General features: G+C 42.8%; 1 protein-coding gene across 1 annotated transcript in view; it reads right to left on the reverse strand.

Moving 5' to 3' along the window:
- IGF1R (insulin-like growth factor 1 receptor) overlaps positions 1 to 25983 on the reverse strand; it is a gene marked incomplete at its 5' end in the record, with an annotated part of 163598 nt that overhangs the window by 89666 nt on the left and 47949 nt on the right. The window lies entirely within an intron of this gene.

The following is a 25983-nucleotide window of genomic DNA, read 5'->3' on the forward strand; positions in this document are numbered from 1 at the left end:
ATCACATCTACACTAGTGGAAAAATCACCATAGGTATCGCAGGTCTAACCCAGGATCCCAGCTACATCTTTATCACCAAAACAATTTTCTCTCTAGACCAGGGAGAAGGGAAGGAAAGAAAAAAAAGGCCTTGAATTAACACAAGTTCAAACTTGACTCAAACGGATTAAAGAGGCAGGTATTTCAGTGACAACGTTACGTAAAAATGCCCACAGAACCTGTGAGATGGTGCAAGATCCTCAGCAGTGCTCCATCACCTCACAGGCATTTCCAAAGCAAATATGGTTTCCAAACCTCCAACCAGACAACCATGACCACATCTCACCCACGTGGAAGTATTCAGTTACCAAAAAGAGGGAGCAAAACTCCTGAGAGATGACTGTTTAGTCCACACTTGTATCCATCAGCTCAGATTCACAAAAAAGGCACCCAAAACACGCAGGAGGTACCCCCCCCGCTCACGCTCCTGCCCACCTCTCAGGTTTTCCTGTTCTCACACATCCCTGAAACCTGGCAGACCATTTCTGTACCCAGTCGTGCCCTCTGGAGAGCAGGCATAGTGCTACCAAGTCCAAAGACATGAACCACAGCTGGCAGCTCTCCCCAAATGAGCCATCTGTAAAATACTTAAAGAGTTGCCTATATAACCCTAAAGCATACTTCTGGGGTGAAACTGCCACTGGCATCTGATGAAAATCATTTGCAACTGTTGTTTTCCACAGGTGCGATCACCAAAGATTTAATGCTCCAGAAGAAATGGTTGAACCCACGAGCTCAGCAGGAGAACATTTCCTGATGAATCCTTCAGCACCGATTTTCTATGGGCATGGTTTCCACTTGCATTTGTGGAACTGTTTTAATTAACACAGCACTAGCAGGGACAGAAAATTCTTAGAGCAGAGCTGTAATACTGAACTGTTCTGTACATCATCTGTGCCTCCTGCGGTACAACAGGAAAAGAAAGCACAATTTGTTAAGCAGACCACATTCCTATATCATTACTTTAAACAGAATAAGAGATAAATCAGAGGGTAGTGCCCATTCAGCTGCTTGCTTGGCCTGATCACATCAAACAGTTACACTTTCTCAGCCCACAAGGTCACATGCCTAAGCTGTTGTACATTTACCACATTTTTTCAAGTACCAACTAAAGTTAGTATTAATGTTTTTATTTCTATATCTATATATACACACACACACATCATTCACACGTTATATATGTGTACATACGTATTCCAGCACTGCTTCAATGAACAAAGCAATGCCACAGCTTACAATCAAAGAACCACTTCATGAGAAAAAACACAACACCGCGATCAATCTTTTTCACAGCATTGGCTTGAAGCTTCTTTGTACATGAACCTCTGATCATTGCTGCATAACGCAATGTTTTAGGAAACAAACTAGTAAGAAGGAAATTGCTCCATTTTTCTTAAATTTTGTGCAACGGGTCCTTTGGCAGAGGTATTATGCGATGAGAGAAAGTCTCTGGGCACCTCAGAGATAAGTGAAATTGCCCATTCAGGCTAAAAAACTCCCACGATGCCATGCTCCTTAGTATCAAAAGCAGATCAAACGTTTCAGATAAACAACACATTTAGTTGTTTTTGTAGCCTACAAATCACAGCTCTTCCTCTATCTCATGAATCAGATATTTTCAGTATGGAAAATACGACAATCTGAGTCATTTTGTGTCTTAACCTCAATCCTCCATAACCTCCCAGCAGCAGAGAGACACTTTTGTCCTGGAGGGTTCAAGGAATATCGACATCACACGTACCCAAACATCACAAGCCACAAAACGCTCCCCAACACCCCACAGCTGTCTTACAGCTCCTAGTACAAAACCCAGAAGCCACAAACTGCAAGTGCCAGTGATGGTATCTCACAAGAGGAAACTTGGCCTCAAATCTCAGCAATCTACACCAAGACCCAAAATGACATTTCGCGATGGAAATAACTCGTTCACCTTGAACCAGAAACTCAAGAGGAAGAAGCTTAGGATTTAGGATTCATCCAAAATACTAATTTTGCAACCAGCCAGAAAGCCCACATATTTTCCTATTTTATTTTCCTGGGGTGTCAGCTCAAAGTCTCTTATACAGGCTGAGGACAGGCTTATGACTAGTAAAGGAGCTTTTATACGTTCCTCTTCCACTTAAACATCATCATGTACTTTCTTGCAACTTCACCATGATCAAAGTCCTCACAAAACAGCAAAGCTAAGTGACAAACAGGACGTACACTGAGAACTGCGGTTGTGCTGGAGAAATACACAGTATCATTACTGTTTCATTTCAGAGCCGTTCGTCCAAAAAGTAACCCCTACAAATCATATTATGTTCATTTCTGCAGGAAAGAGAGATAAGATAGGCAGAACAAATGAGTTTCCACCTCTGACACAAAATAAGAGCAGTCGATTTCTGTTAATAGAGATACAGTAAACTAAGGACAAAAGTAAGGAATTCACATTTCCTGTCACACTGGCAACACCCAGCAGCATCAGAAGGTGTAGTGTTAGGAGCCAGGCTTCTCTGCAAAATACTGCAGAGATCACATGCCAAAATCAAGGCAAGGTCAGCTGCTTCCTGTGTCCCAACACTGACCCTCTGAGCAGGGCCCTTGGGTCACAGCTGGAGCAGGAACTTCCCTTCCCCTTCACTTCACCTCAGCAGCAGCTCACCCATTTCACTGCTGCATGGACACCCTGGTATCGTCAGTCCATTCCCCATCACCTATAGCTGGTATTTCAACACTGCACTGGTAATTGAGACTGCAGGCGTCACTGCTTAATCTAAAAGTATCTCTGTGTGGCTTGGTTAAAAATTCACTGAAGTGTCCCCGTACTTTCCACAGTTGATACTGGAAACGAGAAGCAGGACACCTTACAGAGCACACATTTGTTTTCGTATGGAAAGAACCGGTGCCAACTGAAGTTGGTTCTCACTTTCCCAGAGCGCTCAACCGATATCAACAGGACTATTCACAAAGTTTGAAGTATAGCACACTTTAAAGCATCTGCTGAAGACAAACATTCACATATCAGTTTCTTTGTTTTTATTAATTCAAGTTCTCAATTAAATGATTTTGCTGTGTACCACAATGACAGGCCAAGCACAGCTGTACATTTCTCTCTACAGGTCATTTTCTAATACTGTTGGAAAGCTGCTTCATAATATAATTACATTCACCTATCAACTTTCAAATGAATTTTGTGTGCTGTCAGATCCCTACAGGAACTCCTGGGCATCCTCTTTTCTTCTCTTCCATCACATGAAGATGCTCGCTTCTGCCTCCCTGGTTTTCTTCTAGTTTTACTAAGTCCCCTTTCCAGACCCATTTTTTTCCACATTGACCACAAGTCCCCCAATATAACATACACAGTACACATGCAGAGAGCTCACCCTTGCTGTACAAGTAAGACCTGGATGCATCTTACACGAAGGAGATCCTACTACTGGTGTAATACTTAATCCTGGTATTTCACCACAGCTCAGTACCTCAAAACTTGGCTGTGGTAACAGCAGCCACCAAAAAGGAAAACTCACCAGGGCACAGAACCTGTTTCCCTATTCAGCCCAAGAATTACCCAATGCATACAATAGCTTTAGTAATTATCATGAGCCAGTTTTACCCCAAATTATCAGCTCTAGCAAGACTATGTCCAAGGTAGGGGAACTTCCCCAAACTTACTTGGGCACAGTATTTAAGCTGACTTAATTTGGAGCTGCTTTTCTCTTCAAAACATGCACGCCTACTCAGCAAACCGTAACCACAGCTGACTCAGAGGAGGAAGACAGGCTCCTCGGCTTTTTTCTTCCTGTACAAGAGAAAAACAAGAGGGCACAACATTCACTGCCTCCCTCCTTCCTCCCAAATCACAGCCAGCTCAAACAGCACCGGCTCATAAACAGAGCCAGGAGAAACCTCTTTCAGGGATACAAGCAACGACAAAACCTCTGGTCTAATAGCAAACAAGCATCCTCAGTGCAAGCTTGGGGGGGGGCTCTGGGTTTAAAAAGCTGTGTGGAAAGCCAGTCCGTGTCATTCCTCTTCCCACACACACACACACAAAGGGCAGAAACAGGCCACCCTCTCCTTTCCCCCTTTCGAGGTGCCTCACGCTTGCTGAGACTCGGTTGCAGTGCCTGGAGCAGCTTAAAACAGACACGGGGCCTCCAAAGGCGGGAGAAAAGAGGCACCGAGTTACCCTCCCTAATCACCGCTTTTAAAAGCACACACTCTCCGTCTCCTCAGCACCTCGTTTGCTTCACCCCTGTTGTTGTTGCTGTCTGTTTTCATGACTTCCAGTGCAGAAAGAGCCAGCCTCCTATAACCACACCCTGAAACAGAAAAATCATAAACACAGACTGATTTACATGCATTACTTTGAAAAACACATCCTTGGCACGTAAACATCCTCTGGTGCAGGAAAACACCACCTCTGCTCAGAGCTGCAGCACAGAGAACCCAACTTCTCCATCAGGCACCTGGAGCAGAAACAGCACCTCCAGCGTCCCAGGGACATGGAGCAGGGACCTCCCCAGGCACATGTGAGAGTGGCAGCTCCTGAGAGGCAGCACAAGCCTTCGAGGGGCAACACTCGCCCACCTTTTGCATAAAGGAACCCTGGTGTATCAGAAATGTGTGTGAAAAATAAAAAATCATGCAAGAAATACAACCACAGAAACCTGTTCGCCAAAGAATTAAACAGACTTTCAGTCAACAACAGAGTTACTTTCCTTTGTAAGGAATCAAGACTGCACATGAAGCACAGAACACGGCTTTTTCTGAGGATACGAAAGTGTCTTCTGTGTTCGAGATTTCCCCACACTCCCGAGATGGCCACTTTTCATTTCAGAAAAGGGAAGTGGAAGCACAGATGTGATGTGGTACCACATCATTTCAAGCCACCACAAGCAGCAGGAGTTAGGAGCAGTTCCCGCAGACTTTGTCTCATCACTCCCCCACTCTATCACCATGCATTAAACCCCACCACAGTGCAAGAACAAGATTTCCAGGTGTTTCTTTAATTAGTGATTGGACTCAGGAAAAGCACCTTACAAAGCTTTGATGCCCCCTTCACACCGGGCTCATTCCTCAGTGCAGGTGACCATGCCCTGCAATGCTGCTTTACTGACACACAAGCTCTTGAACTGAGCACTCTGTGACAGGACCAATTCGCAGAGAGTGATGAAAACCTCTTCACACGCAGTCAATACTTTTATACTTTTGGAATGTTGCTAGAAACGTAATTTCTTAGCACTTTTGACTTGTAATGCTTTAAAATCCACACAGCAAATACAACAGAAGCACACTATTCCTGTACGGGGTGCAAATACATTTCAACCCCACTTGGCTACTCTTCTAAAGGATTTTTGGATTTTAATACCACTGACAAATGCACTGCTACTACTTACAGCTAGCACTTAGGTTGCTGTATAGAGAAGGGTAAGCAGCACAGTCCTCTGCTCAGGGGCTACACAAGGAGGATTTGCATAGAGGAACTTGTCATTGTGCCCTTAAAAGACAGTGATGCTGTGATAAAGCATCCATCCAGGCAGATACTTAACTCCCAAGCCACAACAAATAACTTACTTCAGCAGCACAAGGTTGCACATAATCACTGATGCGATGTCTTAAATATTTTCTTTCCTAACTTACAAATGTGGTGAAGTTCTTTCAGCTAAAGCACAGCATCAGGGAAACCAGATGATCTGAGAATAAAAACCCCTCCAACTTAATCAATTTGCCTATTAGCAACAAACACATCTGCTAAAATGTTTAACAAAATGTTCAACGACCACCATCGATGCTGCTACAGTTAAGAATCTGCATTATGAATCCTATTTTAGTACTATATTAACTTTACAGGACCTGCTTTGGGCTGTAAGTTACTCTGAAGACTTAGCTCAGGAGTATTTTCAACCAAAAATCTTTGGTTTAAAGATCTGTGATATAAGTTATACCAAGTACGTGAGAAGCTTTTGGAACAGCTTAAAATTATGATGATGATGTCCTTTTGCAGTTGATAAACTCGATGTAGAAGAGTGACCACGTCTCACATTTAGAAAAGTGAATGACAATAGCTGCTCCAAAGATGTCCCACAGCTAGAACCACTCTTCTGAACAGAAAATTAAACAAATGAGCATCCTTACAGCACGCCTATACCGTGTGCAGTTTTACTCCAAGCACCTGTTTCTGCATTCCTCAAACACCTCCCTGATACTGAGCAGAACGTTACTTTCCTTTGAATCACAGGGTCAACTCTGTCATAATTCACTAACACTGTATTTCAGATATATGTTTCATAAATCCACCTCAGAAACACGATGGGTTTCCTGGATTTGTATGGTGAAGGCAGGAGGAGCTGCTGGAGTTAATATGACCTTAATTACACCACCGAGCTGCTCATCATTATCAGCTCCATTTCCAGCAGCAGCAGCAGGTCCCCACTGAGCAGATGCTTGCAGCTGTTAGAGTTGCTGTTCCTCAGTGATACTGAGACTACGAAAAGCAGTTTCAGTTCATTTCCACTCCAGTGAATACAATACTACGAGGAAAAAAATAAATATTAATCTATCTGACAAGCTGCCATCTACTGCTCTCCTCTTCCCCTTCTCTCCTGCCACAAGTTCTTACCAGTAAGGACTTGTACAGGCTACTGAAAGCTGGAGGAAATGGTGTCATCACCAGATAATAGCAAGTATCAGACCACCTGCTAATTACAGAAAGAATTTGTTCATGGAAAAGGGAACTAATACAGAGCAATACAAGTTGAGCAACTGGTGGCTCCAAGATGCACAGCCACATGTTCAAGCTCTTCAAAAGCCAAGGACACATAGAGCTGAGGTCTCAGCCCTTCAAAGGCTGCTGTGTATGACAAGAGATGGGAATCAGTAACTTGCTCAACAGGTAGGGAAACACATTGATCCTATACCCAAAATACCAGCGCTGCTATTTGATCACACAGACATTGGCTGTATGTGGTTTTATATGTAGAAAAATACAGGTTGTTTCTGTACCATCAGCAATCTCTAAAAGTTAAATTACAAGGATAAATTAGACCACTGATGGCTCTGGAAAGATGTCATTCCTGACATAGGCTGATGCAAGGGTGGGCACATGAGGTGAAACTGCCCTCAGCAAATCAAAACAAAGCAGCTTGGGAAGCAAAGCCTTCAAGTCCAAATCAAGTCCCCAAATTTCCTCACATTTAAGTGCATAGACGAGGCCAAACTGGTCAGTATGTCTCCACGAAGTCATACAGGCTCTTACAGAGACACAAAAACACAACACTTAGTTTTGCACTTCCTTTACACCAAGGAGAAATGAGACACAACCAAAAGCCACAAGTCCCCATTTCATCATTTTCCAACCCCAGACTCTCACTTCCCTGCAGCTGAACAGCAAAGGTGCAGACACATTACACACCCCTTTGCTAAGAGCGGTACCATTCAACACACCACAGCATCACCTGCTGCCACCAAAACTCAGGACAGGCTGTGTAAGCCAGGAAGTTCAGGTGTTTGGAGTGGCAATAAGAACTTAAATGTAAACACTGGAAATATTTACAGTGTATTTTGTTACTTCTAACTGCACCATGAAAACAAAACCCTCCATAAAATAACTGCTTTGAATGCAAGAGCCATCAAGACTTTTCAAGAAGAAGTAACTGCTAATGTTAAATAGCTTCCTTGGGAGGCTTTTAACTCTTATTCAAAGGAAAAAGACAGTTAAAATTTTAGGATTATTTCCTGCAGCAAATTAGGCTAAAGAGGCAGTTAACTGTCTGCATTTCCTGAAGTCGGAGGTGTGGGCGCTAGGGAGTTCGGGAATTCTTGAACTACCATGTCTATGTAACTCTGCAAACATACATAGAATACATATACATGTTCACAATATAGTCAGTCTGTAAATTAAATTAATGCATTAGAGTACCTTGTATTTTGAATGGGTCAGCAACACACAAATATCAGCAGTGAAACCACCAAAGATGGGGTTATTTTCACTTTGCTGAAGGAAAAGCTCTGGTCACAAATTATCAGTGAATCTACCAAATGCAATACAGAATTCAAAATCCTCAACGATTGGAAAAGTCTTGAGGTTAAAGGCTGAAGAGTGCAAATGTAGCAGCGAGAGGGATCCCAACAAATTAAGTCTGCTTTTGGGGTAGGGGTGGGAGTCTTTCCCTGGACAGAAGTTCAAATGGTTTCCACAAAATAGCTTATTAGGTAGGTTCAGCAAAAAGTTACCTCCTGCAGCACTGCCTTACAATGGATGGAAAGGACTTGGAAATCTGTGTTTGATCCCACTTTGAAGCATGTACAGGGGTTTGACAAAATTTACACACTCACTTTTAAACTGTCTGGATTAGGAAAGAACAATATAAATAACGTGAGAAAGGTAAAACAGAGCCACAGCAAAAGGATGCATGAACCACCGCCCCATAGCTGTGCCTGACCACTCAAGCAGGTGGAGAACAAAAACTTCCCCCCCTCTTAGCAGCAGGAAAAGCCATGCTGCAGAGCTGCCATCAGGAAACGGTTGAGGAAACAGCAGGTTTATCTCACTGGGCCCCTGAGGACTCTTCAGGAAGCACTCCAGGAAGCAATGAAAGGCTTCCCAAGCCGGCCGTGCCTGCCAGCACTGATCCAGCAGCCAAGCCAGGTCTGAGCAGGGAGAGGCAGGGGTCCAGGGGGTCCATCTGAAGCCTCCTTCTCCCAGGGAGCAATAAAGGGGCTTCACCGTGTGGGATGTGCTCCATCCACTTCTCAACAGCCAGATTTGGCCAAGTGCAGAAACCTGTCACTGATTACAGACAAGACTCTTAGCCAACGTGCAAAAGAATTAAACTTGAGGGAAAAAAGAAAATAACACATTTACAGTCTACTTCTATCTCTCTTAGTAACATGAGACACTGCTGATTCCAACAGCAAGAAAAAGCTTTCAATAGAGTGCACGAAACATTAATATTTTCTGTTGTATGGCTTTCAGAAGTCTGCTACTTCCTTAAGGGAAATTCAAAACCACTGCTCAGGTACTGCACGGCTGCGGAGCCATCCAAATCCTCTGCTCGCCCCTCCAGCACCAGCGTTCAGATGACTAAAGGATCAGGTATGCTTCCAAGCACTGCCAACTGTTGCTCCAACTGCTGCTCTGGCAGAGCACGGAAATGGCATCCGACACATTTAGAGACATTTACCGGGGCCTGGAAATAAAACAAGTCACCCTTGCTACTCTGTGACTCCACACATCCACTTTTCGCATGGAATCAGGACACCAAGGAACCAGGCACAAAAGCACAATCTGTATTTTTAAAACACTGAAGCCCGTTTTCAAAATTATTTGCTACTGATGTAAATACACAAACCATTTATTCATTAGTAAGTTTGGAAAGACCAGAACACATAGGTACACAGTAAAAGCAGGTCACCTGCTCTTCAGGTTTGTACAAAGGAAAAATCCCAGACACGCACAGCACCCTTTGACCAGCAAATTCACTTCAGGCAAAAGAGATGCTGCGCTCTCTCTCCAAAGCCATCTTGCATCCACCCTGCATTGCATCTATTCCTGCAATAAATATGTGAATGAATAAATGACACAGCATTTTTAAGAACCACCCATTTTTGGTCTACCTTGGCAATAAAGTAGTAACACAATACACTATGTTATTGCTTGTTGTGTTGGGATTTGAAGAGATCTAAATTTAAAGGACAGCATATCAAAATTAGTACAGATCAGCAACACACAAGCCTGGAAGACAAGTACTGAGAGATGGCTGAATAAATGCGGCACAGGCTCTGCTTCAAAGATAGCAAATACAGACTCCAGATCTTGGGTGAAACTCCAGATGCAGGAGGTGCACGGGGAGCTGAGCCATCCACACAACCCAGCCCTGGAGTGCAGGGACTTGACATCGCTCCACCAGGTTACCAAACTGCCCAAAAATTTCTATGAACCTCTAAAATCACGGCTGAATCCCTGCTACTCCCTTCCTCTCACTGCATCCTTTTCCCAGAATGAGCCGCAAATCTTCTGTGCACTCAGGGAGGAGGAAAAAAAAAAGGAAGAAATGCAGAAAAAAGGTTTCTATTCCTCTCATGCATTAGCTTTTGGTGAGCCCTGCTACAAGCTGTCCATGTAGCAATGAGAATTTACCCTTTAACCTTAACTCCTAGCAACACATTACAATTCTGGCAGCAGCATCTTTGATGCTTTAAAGACTACGCTGACTTTAACAGTCAGTGGAAAACAAATCTATGCATTGCGAGTCAATGCTTATTCATTTCTTCTGTTCAACCCCTGCAAATTATTTCTGTAGTTGAAGATCTTCGTTTTAGCCAAGCAAAGAGGTGGAAAGGTTTGCAACACCTCAATGAGAAAAACCAGCAGAGGCAGACTTCAAACAAGCAGATACCAAAATAATCCTTGATAAAAGTCTACGTTAGTTCAAGGAATTCATCAAGAGCAGAAAGAATTTGAGGAACACTGACTTGATAGATCAAAATTCAAGTGAAATGATAACAGAAACATTTAACTGTTGACATTCACTTCGTTTTCAGTCTTTTTTACTTTAAAGCGCTGTATTACATTACGCAGACTGACTCACGTGGAGAAAACTGCAATTCCTCACCCTAACTCCTTTAGTATGGACCATGGCTGGTCAAACCTCCTTTGTGACTTCTCCACACAGTATCTCATGCTCTCAAGTGAGGAGCAGTCACCACAGCTCCAGAACGCCCTGGGGACAAGCAGGGCTGGTGGCTGTGTCAGGGGACATCGAGTCTGGCCTTGGGCTTCATTTCAAGCAGTGCCAAGGACCGTGACCTTCAACAAGTCACTGCACCAGACGTGAGGGTGCAGACGTCAGCGTGCAAGGAGTTGTGGCACTTACAAGTTTTACATCCTCCTTTGAAAAGCAAGGGGCTATTCTGAAGACAGGAGTGTTTTCAATACTGGATTAATCATATTGCAGATATTTTTTTTCTTAGCTCACATTGCTGGATAATCCTAGGAGAATGGAAATATGCAAGGCTCATTACTATAACATATTGAATTACTGAATGCCAGTGTTAAGAGCTGTTGTTTGTAATTACTCACCTATTTTTAATCAACCATCACAACTGAAATTGACTTTAAGTGCATTTCCTGTCTCCACCACTTACTATTTTCTCCTGCTTTTCAGTAAAGTGAAATGTTCCCCACCACCACCTCAGAAATATCACACTTCCCAGTTTCACTTTTCGGTTGCAAAAGCAATCCACATCAGTGCTGCTGGGCTGGGGCTGATGCATCCATGGATGAGGATATAAGCCAATGAATTTTGATTAAAATAGAAATCATGCTTATTCTTATCAGGCAACCCCACTGCCTTGTTTCTTTTCTTACTTTTTAAGTAAACAAGATTTAAATTTAGGCCTAAAACTAAATTAACAGTGACCCTGTTACAACAGCAGCGCTTCAATTGCTTTACAGTCCAATGCCAGTTCAAAGTTCAGATTCAGGCCAACTGACCATTGGAGAACTAAATTAACATTTCATTACAAAAATAAATTCAAATAAACTATTCTGGTTTGAACTCTGCATCTTTATCAGGAACAAGAGGCAAAGCAAACATACTTTTTCCAGAAAAAGAACATCCCTAGGTTCAAAAGCAAAGGGTAGGTTTCAGTAAAGGAAAAATATTATTCAGCGTCCCAGTTAAGCACAGAACATCACCGCTGTTCAGCTCTCAGCACACCCATGCAGAGGTACTTAATCCTTAGAGGGATTTTTATAGTTCCTTCACACTGTGTAGATTGGACCTGACAGATTATGAGAAACAAGTTTAAAGACTGTTTATTAAACACTCAATTTTATTTGACCCCCCTGATCTATCCACAATTTTAATTTCTTTTTAAGCCCAAAAGCACAGAAAACACTAATCTGAAACACAGGCTTAAAGGCTGCCCTGTACTTGCGCAGATTCACCCGTCACTCCAGACGAGGCTCCTCTATTTACCAAATTTGCATGGCGGGACACAGCTTCACTGCAGGATTATCTTCTATTTCCAGGTAGCAAAGCTGTCCCCGAACAAACTGCACCGTTTCACAGCTATCTATAGCACAAACCAGGCAGCGAGTAATTTTAATCCCAAATCCTCTTCCCCCTTCATTATCCCCAAACTGACACCATCAGCTTTCAGGAAAAAGCATCTCTGAGAAACTCTGATGGAGCAGAGTCTGTGGACAAACCACACAAATTATTCCCTGTATTAACCATATGTAAGGCGTTGTCATAGTCTCTGATTTTGCTCTTCGCTATCAGTTGGGGAGGGCACATCTCCAAAAGCAACGTCTTTTGTTTGCATCTGGAAAACCTGACTCATGGAGCCCAGAACACAGCTTTACATAAATATATCCCTGCCAATGATACAAATTTTAAAATCCAGCTGGAATCCCTGCCAAAACAATCCTGCCTGTCCACCTGCAACCCCCACAACCCCTGCCACCCTCCTTGGCCTGCTCAGACCCTTTCAAACCGGATATTTCTGTAGTGCTGCTGGTGAGGAGCACCAATAGCATCCCCATAGCAGGGAGCTGCTTTGGTGGGGTCAGCGTCCAACATCTGGGACTTCCCCGTAAGTCCCACATCTCCCCTTCCTGCTCCCATATCACCTCACTCCCAGCAAATCTCCCAGAAGGAAAATAAGGTGTGGACAGATTTATTTGCCAAGTTAAGTATCCTTATAACTGACTCCACGCTCCTAAACCCTCCTCAGAAAACATAACCTTCATAACTGAGAACAAAATATATGCAAGAACATAAGCCAATGCAAAAAGCAGCGTCTCATTTTAGTTATTCAGTTCATATTAAAATAATCAAGCCTATTAAGCTATAAAAATTATTTCAGCCACTTCACTTTAAAAGTGAGGGTTTTTTCCAGTAAATCTTGGTTAAGTTCTGTTAAATTTTAATAGTCAAAACGTAACAAAGGGTATTTTTTTTAATTTAGTAACAGCATTTATAGAGCCGAGAGATGCCCCAAGAACAAGACTGCCAGAATAAAGTAAGTGATGCCACTTACAGATATATTTTGGTTTTTTATTTTTGAAGAGCTCTGAAACTCCATTTAATTGGCCAGCCAGCGAGTGCTTGTCTCATGCAGTTCAGCAGTGGTCTATTTTCCTCTATCAATTACTAAGAAATTCAGAAGTGAGAAGCGAGCTTTACATCACAGGTTCTCACACTCCCACTGAGCAGCTACTACAACTGAAAAACTGCAGAATTTTGGTATTACAGCACAAGCAGGGGGAGAGATGTGCGGACAGACACCATACAACAGGCTGCTCTGTCCACAGAGTGGCAGAAGCTACACTGCAATCAGTGCCACCAGCCCTAACCTGCGATACTGTAATTACAGCTGACTGGGGGGGAGATTTATTGAGAGGGAGAGAGAATTAAGACTTTGAATTCTGAGACATTTCTGACTAATACTTCTACATTTATGCCTACTCTCATCCCAGCAGAGCCTATAGTATTTCATGAGTAACACAGACCAACGCATGGAGAGATGCTCTAAGGATGCATTTCAGAAACAAGAGCAGAAATTCAATTTTGAGGCATAAAAAAGAATTTATCAGAAGTTTACCTCTGTATACATGCAGTAAAAAGCACATTCCTCACCTGTACTTTGAAAGGAAATTGCTAAAGGAGAAGTTTGACAATGGGAAGTTTTCCCTTTTAACTCACAGCCCCTTTGCTGTACTACTGGGATGCCAATTCCTCGTCATCCAGCCAACACCAACTGAATGCAGACTTAGAGACTTCCCTCCATGCCAGGCAAAAAGGTCACACACGAACAGCTTAAGACCTCCAAACATCCAAACCACCGACCAGGTTTCAGCCCTGCCTCTCAATTCCTTGTGTTTCAAAGCAAATCATCACATAATCCTCTAAATACTTTGAGTTTCCCAGGCTGTTTTGTTAAAAACTAAAGCACTCAAATAACTTTCTAGGGATTGACCCTTTACTCTGGTTACCTCTAAATTAATAAAAACATTCTGTCTTCAAAAGGACTCCATTAGAAGATTTTTACTGAATCAGAGGGACAAAGTAAGTGATAAAGAAAAATTTTCACTCCATGACAAATAATCTGTGGCAGATGTAGATCAGCTTTTTTCCTGTTCTTTGGAAAAGAAATTTGAATACATCCTGTAGAATACCAATCTTACAGGACTGATTTGAATATAGAAGTTATCACTGAGATTATGGACTCAAATCCTCCTCCTCTACAGACACGATGGGGCAGAGCACCTTACCCTGGATGGTACAGCCAGGATATTGAAAAGAAGAAAAGAAATACCTACAAATCTTTCCTCTTTTCTGGAAATTCATCTCTCTGGGATAAACAGCTGTTTAATCCCCTGCTCTCTTCCCAAGGACAGTCTCCCTACACTACATGCAAAGGTCCTATTTCACATAGATTTAAACATCACCATGACATTAGCACTCAAATTATTCCACCAGCTCTTGAGAGGAGGTGGAGCAACTGCTGGCACAGGAGCAATAGAAAACAGCTGGGAATCAGCAAAGTCTCAACAAGCACAGGATGTAGATGGACAACAGCTAAATTCATTTACTGAAATGACTTAAGCTCTTTTGTAAGCTTTAGCCCTGGCCTCGGCTCTGCCAGACGATACCCTGGTTACTCAATCTCAAGCGTTCCAGGCAAGGGAGAAGCAAAACACCCAACACCCTCCCCTTCTGCACCTCCTCCCACCCAGCCCCCAAAAATCCCCTTTTACAGACTCAGGGCAGGTTTAGGGTTTCTCCAAAGGAAATTTAAGAAAAAGAAAAAAATAAAAGAGTTGGCAATTCTCTCCATGCTACTTCTTAACAAGGACTTATTTAAAAGCCTTAAAAAACCCATAAGCTATTACATCGGGGAGAGGTAACTCATTATCTTGCTTAGCAAAGTCCGAAGCAGCCAATTTAGACAGCCGAAATTTCCAGCGACAGTTAACCCTCACTTCCACAGCATTCGGAGGGAAACAGTATCTGTGCCAGACAGCGGGAGCTGCAAAGAGGTAACCCAAGCCAGGCGCACAACCGAGCTTAGGGAGAAGTCTGTGCCGAAGCTGAGACAACTTGAATTTCCTCCAGCTCAGCTGCAACCTGTCATCCTTTTCACCAATACACCTACTTGACCCCTACAATATCATCAGTCTTTTAAAATGTTGCAGGAAGCTTTAAAGTAGCAGCTTAACTTGATAAATGTGACTGACTTGTTTGGGAACAAGCCTGTTTACCAATTGCATGACAACATGACAATAATAATTATACCTCAGTAGGATGCAGAAGCTTCCAATATGTAAACATTACATTATTTATTACCTTAAACAGTTCGAACTTCGAAATTCCCTCTTAAAAGCATGCTTGTGCCTGGGAAGTGTTAGCAAGAAGATTACTCCTAGATGGTATTTCAGTAACAGCAGCATTTTTACTACACTTATCTCCTACCTCTGTCTGACGTCTTAACTAAATTTAACCCACTAATCCTAACACACCTGAGAGAGCAGCGGCTAACGCTATCGCTCCTACCTTAAACAGGAAAGCAAACCACAAAGTAAGATTACTCAGATTAAGCGATTGACTTGAGGTCACAGGAAGTATATTGTCTAGCCCAAATTTGAGCTCTGGATGCGCTCACCTCCAGCCCTGGGCTTGAACCAACAGAACCCCCTGGCTTTTCGCAAGCTGCTGTAGCGACCAGACATCTCCTTTCCCGTTTTCTTCCTCAGCACTACCAAGACCAATACAACTTGCCTCTGCATCTCAGCACAGCAGATTTAGGCACTGGGGCTGCCTCTGTTTTTAGGAAAAGAGATACTGGCAACATCTCACAGCACATCAGCTTGCAGCAAGACTCAAAATGGCAAAGCAAAACCATTTATTTCCAGTATGCAATGAGGAGGAAAGTGCTCTGTCCAGAGCAGCGCTTGGCATAAGGTGATTGAATCCAAAATCAGCATCTCCAGTCACCTCGGAAAAAACAAGAGATCTCCGCATCCACCGCAGTATTTCAACATACTAACCACTGTACCTGGGCACTGTGGGTTGACCAGGAAATCTCTAAGACTAGAAATTAAGTATAAGCAACATTTAAAACAGAGTAACATCAGATGTAATCGATGACTACGAGCCGGGAATTACTCAGCCCCGTAAATTGGTAGTCTTTGGGGTGACAGAGGATAATTAGATGACAAAAGATTCACATTAATCACCTTTCACATGATATAAAAACATTTACATTTGTGTGCGTATTACACATATATTTCTTTTCAAATATCCAAAATGAAGGCGCCTGCATATATTACACAAACCTCCCCTACACAGGGCTATGGTACATCCAAGAACATGAATGTACCAGTCTGGGATGAGCTCTGCGAGCTACGTCAAAACTCTTTGTACTTACAAGGTTGCACTGGGCCTACAGAAAGAAAGAGCTGTGCATTAAAACAAACATCAACTTTTCCTTCTTGCCTGACAACGTTGCTGTCTGTCCCTGTAAGACTGAAGATCCCCAATTCTTCAGCTATAGGTGCAGGTGGAGAGACGCCCCAAAGGCCCCATTCGAAGGCAGCACTGTAATAATACAGCCACAGGAGCCAATGAAGCACTCAGACACGCTGGAAAGGTTCTGCTGGACAAGATTCATCATGAAACAATTAACACAATTAATAACCCAAATTATTGAGATTGGTGAAAGTAATAAAGAAGTCATGGCTCTGAAAGTCACCAGAGACAAATATTTTCTCAGCTTATTCTTGCTCCTCTCTTACTTTTCACAGAACACTACAAATATGGCATTAGAAAGAATTCTTAAAATCACTGATTTTAGCATTGTCTCATTTGTACTTGCTATGGATGCAGTATTTTGCTCTAGTCAGATGTTAATATTATGACTGTTAACTTTTACTTGACCCATGCATCCTGAAAATGTGGAACTGCTGGAAATCCTTATCCTTAAGTCTAAGTGAAGGTGGGACCATATAGGATTCAGCACTAATTCTGAATATTCATGGCTCATCTTCAACAAATTATTGTCACACAGACACTCTTGGTGTAGGGCTTTAAACACTGAGGAAGGAGTACACTTTAATATTAAAAATTCAAGGGCATAACACTCTTCCACATACTTTTAATTCAAATCTGCCGGAAGAAGCAACTAAATAAAATTCAATCACAACCAGCTCTTCTCTTGCCTGATGCCTCGTGGTCCAACAGCTTCCTAAATGTCTGACCCTTGCCAGAAATGGGACCCAAAGTGAAAAGAGTCGGAGTTTGCCAAGCGAAGCAGAATCCACAAACAAGCATCTCACACTGACTGCAGATTGTTTCCTTTGAGCCACTGAAGAGGGAGCAGGGAAGGAAGCCATACTGTGGGAAGTCTGTGCATTCTGCGAAATGTATTATTTACAAAACAGAAACTGATGCACAAAAATATATTAGTGAAGAGAGGAAGGCATCCAACTTGCTCCCCAAGCCTAGCATGTGTTTTTCATCTCATCTCCCTCCACTTCCACAAACGCACATTCACTCCCCAGCCAGCCTGGTCTAAGTTTGCTTCTCTCGTAATGCATTTCCACTGCCCAACGCTGCCTAACCAGAGAAAGCTGCCACAGGAAAACCTTCATTTCTCAAGGCATGAAAGTCTTTTCTGTGTGTACACACTGTCGAGTTGTACAAGTCCACTGGAAAATAATGTGCATTATTTATTATACATAACACTAGGAAATCTGTAACACTTACAAAGACCATTATGACGCCATTAAAAAGATTTCATGTTCAGCTTTCTAGGCATCTTGGGCACACAGCCATCGCTACAATAATTATTATATTTATCACTATGTAAACTAACTTTAATGCTTCATTAAGATAGAGAAAAATGGTATCACTGAGGTCTCTGCAAAAGGCAGTAACATTCTCCTCAGTCATGTGTAAGTTCCCTATTTGCAACTACTCACTGCATCTACTGGACTGCTCAAGAAGATTTTATTCTGGTAAGACAACACAGCACCGTAAACTGAATTGTCCCAACACATGCATCTCGTTTGAATCAGAAGGATCCCTTCTAACGTGGAAAAGTACTGACGTGGACTTCAACGTCAGCCATAAGCCTTGGAGGGATTTCAAACATCTCTGCCACTGACGTGGTGCTAATTGTTCAAAACTCCTCGGGTCCACAGGGACAAGGAGTTGCCAGCAAAGCTGCGCTCCCCCTTTTGAGTTTGTGCAACTGGAGCCTTCAAACACACTGTTCTCTGACCAAAAAAATCCCACTGGTTTGTTTTCCACTTTCTCTCTCCCTTCCCAGAAGGTTCTGGTGTACACTGGAGAGCAGACTGAGCTTTTACTGCTGGATTTTCAACAACCACTTAACACCGGTTCTTTTTCATTCCTCAGTGAGTGATAGGGATGGTTACCAAACCCAGCCACAGGACAGAGGCCTCTGTGCCTGGCCTTACAGGACAGGCATTCTCCACATGCATTCTGCCCATTTTATTAAACAAATTAATTAAAAAAAACAAAGTAGCTTCTAAAACAAACTTTCTACGTGTGCTGCCTTGGGAATCTTACATGATTAAAGGGGAGGTGGTGAACAAAGCTATAAGAGGCAACTGTCTGTATCACACCAGCATCAGTTAACTGCATCCTCTGCACTAATACCATTTCTGTCAGCACAGCCACCACAGGACACTGGATCTACTTGGATTCACACTAATGGTAATGGCAGGGATCTTTATTGCTCCCATATTAAACCCCTAGAAAGGCACATAGTCTGAAAAGCCCAAGTCCTTTTTTTTAAAACTTTTTTTGAAGGGTTCTTATCTAAAAACTGTTACCCAGCTTCTAAAGCAGGATTCAAACAGCCAGAGAGCCAGCAAGAACTGCAGTAATTTCCATTTATGACCAGCAGAATTTGCTCTCAAAATAAAGTCAACGTGGCAAGATAAGAGAGAGAGAGTGGCCACCCAGATCCAGATCAAGCGGTCACTAAAGCCCTGTCACTGCAGATAAGGGTCATTTAGGAAAGGCAAGCACACAGGAGAAGGGGGATCTGCAGCGTGGGGAATTCCTGAGGAGTGACGGTTTTAAGCTTCTAAAGACAGGAAAAACAGGAGGGGTGATAAGTGCTGCAGCTCTTCCCTGCCCGCACACAGTAAACACTTCTCTAACCAGGCCATGGTGATTAAGCTTTTCCAAGCTGACTAGATTATCAGAGAGGGATGGGGAGATGCTTCCTGCCTCAAGTCAACCCCCCTCATTACTGTCAGAGGGGAGAAAGGATCAGCTTCAGCGTATTTGGTTACGGTGAGCATTATGCCGCAGAACACCGAGCATCTACCCCAGCTGACAAAAATCCTGGATTTACTTCATTTCATTCTGCAAGAACAGAGGGGTGTTTCTTTGCCAGAGGGAGAAGAGGGGAGATAACGTAAATCTGAAGCATTTGATATGCAAAGAGCTGAAGTACAGCCTCACAAACTGACTGCAGAGCCTGTTCCCCTCCCTGCACAGAAGCAGACCCAACTGCTATACAGGCCACAGAACTAAAGCATCCCAAATTCATGCATTTGGGCCTCTCGTGCATTTCCTCACTCAAACCCCAAATGGCATTTTACAGTCAAATACTGTTATTTACTGAGGAATGCAAGACCTACAGAATAAGACCAAGATTCCATAAACATTCCTGGTTTCAAGGGCAGGATTAGAGCAGCAGCAACATGATGGGTTTTCTACAGCCTCTCCATCGAGCGAGCACTCGGGCATTTGCATAGGAACTGAGATGCAGCCACTGCAGGAGCAGGCCACATGCTTTGCAGGAGTGCATTTTAGTACAAGAGAGCACATTACCATGAAAAGAACCACTGCAATGTCGGCCACGGGCATGGGAGTCGTGCAAGAAAGCAGCGTTCAGTTCTTATAAACGAGAAATAAAATACACGCACTCAGATCACAGCTAAAATGGTTCTGTTCTGGGCAGACAGCAGCACACACAATAAGCTCATCATCTAGCCCAGACGGAAAACTCCACGTGTCTGCTCCAAATCCTGCTGCCTAGGTAAACTGCAAGATGCTACTGGCTAAGCAAAGTGCACAATGCCAATACCATATAATTTTTTCCATCCCTTCATTATCAGTAACAATACAACAGAAATCCTGGTGGCTTCAGAAACCTTTTCTTATTGCAGTCTAAGCCTCTTCCAGCCTGACACCCCAGGGATGGGGCCATGAGAACACACACATCCACGCCACACAGCTGTCCAACCGCACTGCTTTCTGTAAGGTAAAAAAGTCACCATGACCTGGAGTTACTGACTATCTGCTAACCACACAAGTATTTTTAAAAAAGTGTGATTATCACTGCTGAACTGTCACTGTGTTCAACAGAGCTTCTGCTAGCTACACTGGTGGTTCACCACAACATAGAATTTGGAGTCTCCCCCCTCTCCAGGGCACAGATCCCATCTCCTAAGTAAAAACAAGCATTTATCAGGGTGCTGTGCCTTTTATCTGCACTGTCAGTGCTCAATTCCTGAGCTTCTCCTAACACAAAGTAACTGTGTCACAAGTGAGGAAGTCTGCGACAAGTCCCATTTCACTGACAGGGGAAGTTGATGCTGATGTTAGGACAAAGAAAACAGAACTCATAACTGGAGTTTGTATTTATTTGCTTTTTGCTTTTCTATGTTAAAATTAACCAAAAAAAAGCCTGTAAAGTGAAGTGTCTTGATGAAAATCAAGCCAAAGGCAGTCCTGTAAATGGTACCCTGTTGCCCTAATCCAGTCCACACTCCACACTAAGCAGAAGCCATTACAATACCCTCATATCCCTACAATTACAGCCAGAAATTGAATTTACTGCTAGGACAAACTGAGACCACATTCCCCAAACAAATGGGGCACAACAGCTTCCAGTACTGCTATTTTTCTATTTGCTATAATCAGTTCTCAGGGTCAATAATTAGCAAGAGAGAAATCCCATATGAAATGAAGAAGTACAGACACACACTCAAACAAGAGCACGAAATCTCATAGCATTTGCCTCTCCAAAATTGAGATGGCCTCATAACAGACCACTCGCTGTTCGAACTCTTTGCAGAACAAAAAAATTGTATAAACTTCATAAACTTTACCTAAGCAAAGCAAAGCAGTGAGGCTCCTACGACTTGAGAGCTTCTCAGATCTGGCACTGCAGAAATCTCTAGGAGAAATCACCAATAAAGAGTTTGCCCAAAGCACTCCCTGGATCAAGAAGAAATCTTCTCCTTTGTTACTGGTAAAGTTGTAGAGAAAGCAAACAAAAAAAAAACCCTGTTTAGGATAAATAAAACACAAAACTTATTGTGTGCCATTATAAACCCATACAGGTCAATCTCCAACAGAAACCAGCCCCCAAGGAACCATGCTAATTAGAAAGACACAAACAAAACTACACCAAAGACAGACTTTATTTACTCTGATACTATCACAATAAATTTCTTCTCCAGGGTGCACTGATCTTCAAACAAACATTACTCTCCCCACCTCCTCCACTGTTGCCACTCGGAAGTCTTTTGGTCATAATTTTAGTGTCTAATACTCAACACACACATCCTTCCAGCAGCAGACATCCACAAGTAGTTTGGATTTTTATACACGGCAATTTTCAGGAAGCAGAATTTATTTATTCTTAGCTAAAGAACAGAAGGGACTGTGAAATTGGGATGTCTCTGAATATCATACGCATCTCCCAAGCTAAAAGACAGTCAGCACTTCTTAAGCGATGACACAGCCAAGGAAACAGATAATTTTTGACTGTGGCAAAATAAGATAGAGATATTTCTTAACAAGATGGAAAAAAATGAGACCTAGAAAAACATAGTAATTATGTTTAAAAAAAATAAAAGCCCATAGGAATCAGACTATGTTCAGGTATTGGCACAGAGGAACTCTCTTGAGAAAGTCCCCTCACTTGGAGCACTCTACTAACAGCACTGCAGATAAACCTGTTGTAAAACCACCCTAAAAACAGTGAAATCCAGGCTCATATCACGCAAAACATAAGTGCTGCCAAGAAAGCTCCCCATCACCTGCAGACAGTATCACTCCAAGCCCTATCCACTTGGAGTCCCCGATGACTGCGTTATTCCAGACCACAGACCAAAACAGCCTCCAAAATAACCAGGGCCAGGTCCACAAGAGCTCTGCAGATTACAACCCAGACCTAAAAACACGTCTGATAACACACAGGAAGCAGATGTAGTATCTGCCGTATTAGGAACCGAAGCATCCCATTGCTAGAGCCTGAATGGAACTGAAAGCAGATTTACTATCCTAGAAGGGCTTTGAGAAGTGCAAGGAGAAAAAAATAAGGAAAGTGGTTTCACTAACACTTTCAAATCACACAAAATAACCCCAAAACTCCATGGCAACAATAGCAACAGAAAAACCCAACCAGAAACCCCCCTATGTACACTGACTCCCCCCAAACCTGACCCTACATCATAAATGGACCCAATGTTTCTAAAACGCCGATGGTTAAGGTATGAGATGATCCTCATTTCTCAGCATTCAGTGTCCATCCCGACATCCAGGCAGAAGCAAAGTCTAAAGAGGGCAGGAGATGGACCCACAGCAGACTTGCTTGTTTCAACCAGCCACATTTTCAAGTCCATGAGAGCAAAACCCTACAGGCCCATGGTGTACATCTCCACCTCCCATCCCACACCCCGAAACAAGATACTGATTTAAGCTCTACCACAGAGGAGCCTGAAATTAAGATCCACGTTCAGAAGACAACATTTCTGCTGCAGAAAGGTTCCAGTTTTCACCTGCTAAAAGCAAGTCCAACAGACCCGAGCTGTTTCTGTGACACTGCTGGGGTCAGAAGATGGCTCAACACGTTTTTCCCCAGGAGGTGGAAGCCATGTGAAAGAGGCCCCATGGGGCGGGTGACAGGAGACAACAGCCAGCCAGCTCCTGAACCAGCACATCCTATCAAGTGGATGACACACACTTACACCAAAGGTCTCCACCGAGTGCCACACAGATCACTGACAGCCCCTCCACATCTCTATACAGTATGGTATTCTGTCCCCACTTGATAGGCCTTGGAATTTGCCCGACCTTTTCAGCAGAGACCCACCAAGCACCTAATGACAACACAACATTGAGAAATACACTTTGTGAGCCTCCTCATTTGACCATTTTTCCCCTCCCCGGTGCACACCAGATGCTCCCCAAGTCATTCCACTAAAATACCTCAGTATTAAAAGAGATGGAATTTTTTACAATTATTATTGCTAAAAAATATGCTGTATTGGTTAAACAGCAATGTAAAACATGCTAGCAGAATACTTAGCGCTCGAAATGGCCTCAAACACCCACAGAGCACCTCTGTCTGCCACAGGCTTGGGAAACAGCAGAAACTGGTTTCCATATCTGCTTGCCAAGCCTATTGCACTGGGGGTATAACATAAAACCTGGCTTAAACTGCCCCAGCTGCACCCAAGGACCCCTGCACCTTCACACTTGTGTCACTGCAAGTGTTCGCAGGGCTGCACAGTGTTCTGGAGCAGGAAACTTGATCCAGGTTAAAAATACAGTTTATTTTTTGGGACCAAGTTATTTTTAACCCAGATGGAGTTCTGTGCTCCCAGTCACTGCTCCAGCCCATAAACAATTGCACCAGCACAGGGGTTGGTACAGGGCAAGGAAGCATTTAAGCTACTGAGGGAACATAAATTTCAAAGAATTTCCATAAAAGCATAGCTATTTGTGTAGAGCTGTGTTTGGGACCAATGATCGGCATCTTCAAGGTACCTTCCACTAATACCTATGAAATACCAATTTTGTTGCCACTGCAGTAACTCTCATACAATTCTTATTCCCAGACTCAACTCAAGAGTCAACTGCGGCTCCATTTAAGACAAGATCCCCAGAATTCAAATTGGGACCCAAGGTGGAGGGAAAAGAACACCAGATAAAAGAAACAAAGAAAAATCCAAACAAAAAAATCCACCCACCCACTGAGTCTTATTTCCGACTCCGCAGGTTTTCATTTCCCCATCGCCTCTCTTCTTTTGAAGGTTTTCTTCTCAGTGGTAACAGCGAGAGGAATTTGGGATGTCAGCCCGACTGCACAACAGATGAGAAAACTCATCCCTGTCCCACGCTGGGAGCCACGGGCTCACGTCCTGACATCCAGCTCCAATGAACAGTTAATGATGCAAGTACAGCCTTCATTTTGATACCAAATTTAAGCAGCCAAAGGCCTAATATATTTTCACTGTTTCAAACTTATACCACAAGAGAAGTATGTCAGTAAGACCCTAAATCAACTCTGAGTGCGACCAATCAGCCTCTCTGGTGGAGACTGCTTAATTTTAAAGGAAATAAGTGTCATCTTTTTGCAGGCGTGGATGTGGCACATTCAAGGAAAGCCCGTTTTCCTTCTTCATTTGGTACTTCTAAATAAGATTAGGTCATGATTCTTCGAATCAAGACACAGCATGTCTTTACTCTTACAAACTCAAAGTGCTTTGACTTTTTTAGTATTTCTAATCTCGCATCTCACTGCACTGCTGCTTAAAAAAACAGAGTTGCAAGTAGCAAGAGAGGTTTGCAGCTCTGGCTATTTCAGCATCTGTTCTAAATAAAGATAACGCCCGGATGAGGTTTTGTTACCTCCAACACAATCCCAAAAATCCCCATTCAACGCTGCCTTACGTAGGTGTGGTCACCAGCAGCGCCTGAGTGCACGCAGCTGCCGGAGCGCGCTGCCCTGTCATTACCCTGCAACCCAGCACAAAAGTCGGGAATTTATCTTGTGGTGGGTGTGGCAACGTTGAAAACACAATGGTGGGGGTTGGCTGTTTGTTGGGTTTTTTTAAGGTTTTATTTTCTTCAGTAAAATTGCACCCAACTGCAAGGATGAAACTTATTTGTGCATTTCAAAGTTGAAGGAATTTTTAAAGGCAATCATGGGTAGATAAATCTGAAAAACTAATGTGGATTAGAGCTGAAGTAACAAAAGACTCTTTTAGCTCGATAAATGCTTTTACGGGTACTTCAAAATATTTCCAGGTTAAGCAGGACTAATTTGCAAAACATTTAATTGTTTGAAAGAATGGATTGTTTTTGAGCAAATCTAAAACCCAAACACTTCACACATCCCCTTAAATGCATATGAGCACGGCTATTTTTTTGCCTTTTTACTTGCTTGATTTGCAATTACTTTTTCTAAATTAAAAAAACTTCACAGATACAACTTCAAGCATTTCCGAGTTTCAGATTATGCAATATGCTAAGGTAATCTCTTGCAGAATTTTAACATGATCCTCACATAAAGGCACTCTCCGACATTAAACTGTTGAGTTTTGTGTGATGTGGATAATACTTTTTTAATGTAAAACTATCATTCTAATCCTAAATTCTTGTCTCGGAGCATCATCCTGTACCGCAGGGCTCAAGTACTTAATAAAAAGGCTGTCTGATCTAAATAATGTTTATTAAGTGCTTTTCATTTCAAACCATCCCAACATGCTCTGCAAACATGATCACTGTTTTCACTCACTTCTGGGGAGCAAGAGAGCAGCTGCTCTGAAAGTGATTAATGGGACATCACAGCTAAGTCTACAAAGCCCCGATGACAGTATTACATTGAAAGAGCAAGGGAAACATCAAATAGTTGCGTACTCTGAACTACTTACACTCAGCTTCTATAATTCGAGAGAAAAAGTGTCTTTGCTAAGTGCTGATTCAAGCAGCAAAGATCTTCACCGAACACTTGGGCAAAAAAAATCACCGTTTGGAATACAACGATGCCTCCATACCAAGTTGCACCACCAGTAATTACAAACACAATACCAATTTCAATCAGGCCAATTTTCCAGCTTTCTCTGAAGTTCTCCCTTCCAGTACAAATAGGTCTGACCCTTCTTCTACCCCA

This window comes from Mesitornis unicolor, unplaced genomic scaffold (genome assembly GCF_000695765.1).
Source record: "Mesitornis unicolor isolate BGI_N332 unplaced genomic scaffold, ASM69576v1 scaffold6755, whole genome shotgun sequence".
In the NCBI taxonomy this organism is placed as follows: Eukaryota; Metazoa; Chordata; class Aves; order Mesitornithiformes; family Mesitornithidae; genus Mesitornis; species Mesitornis unicolor.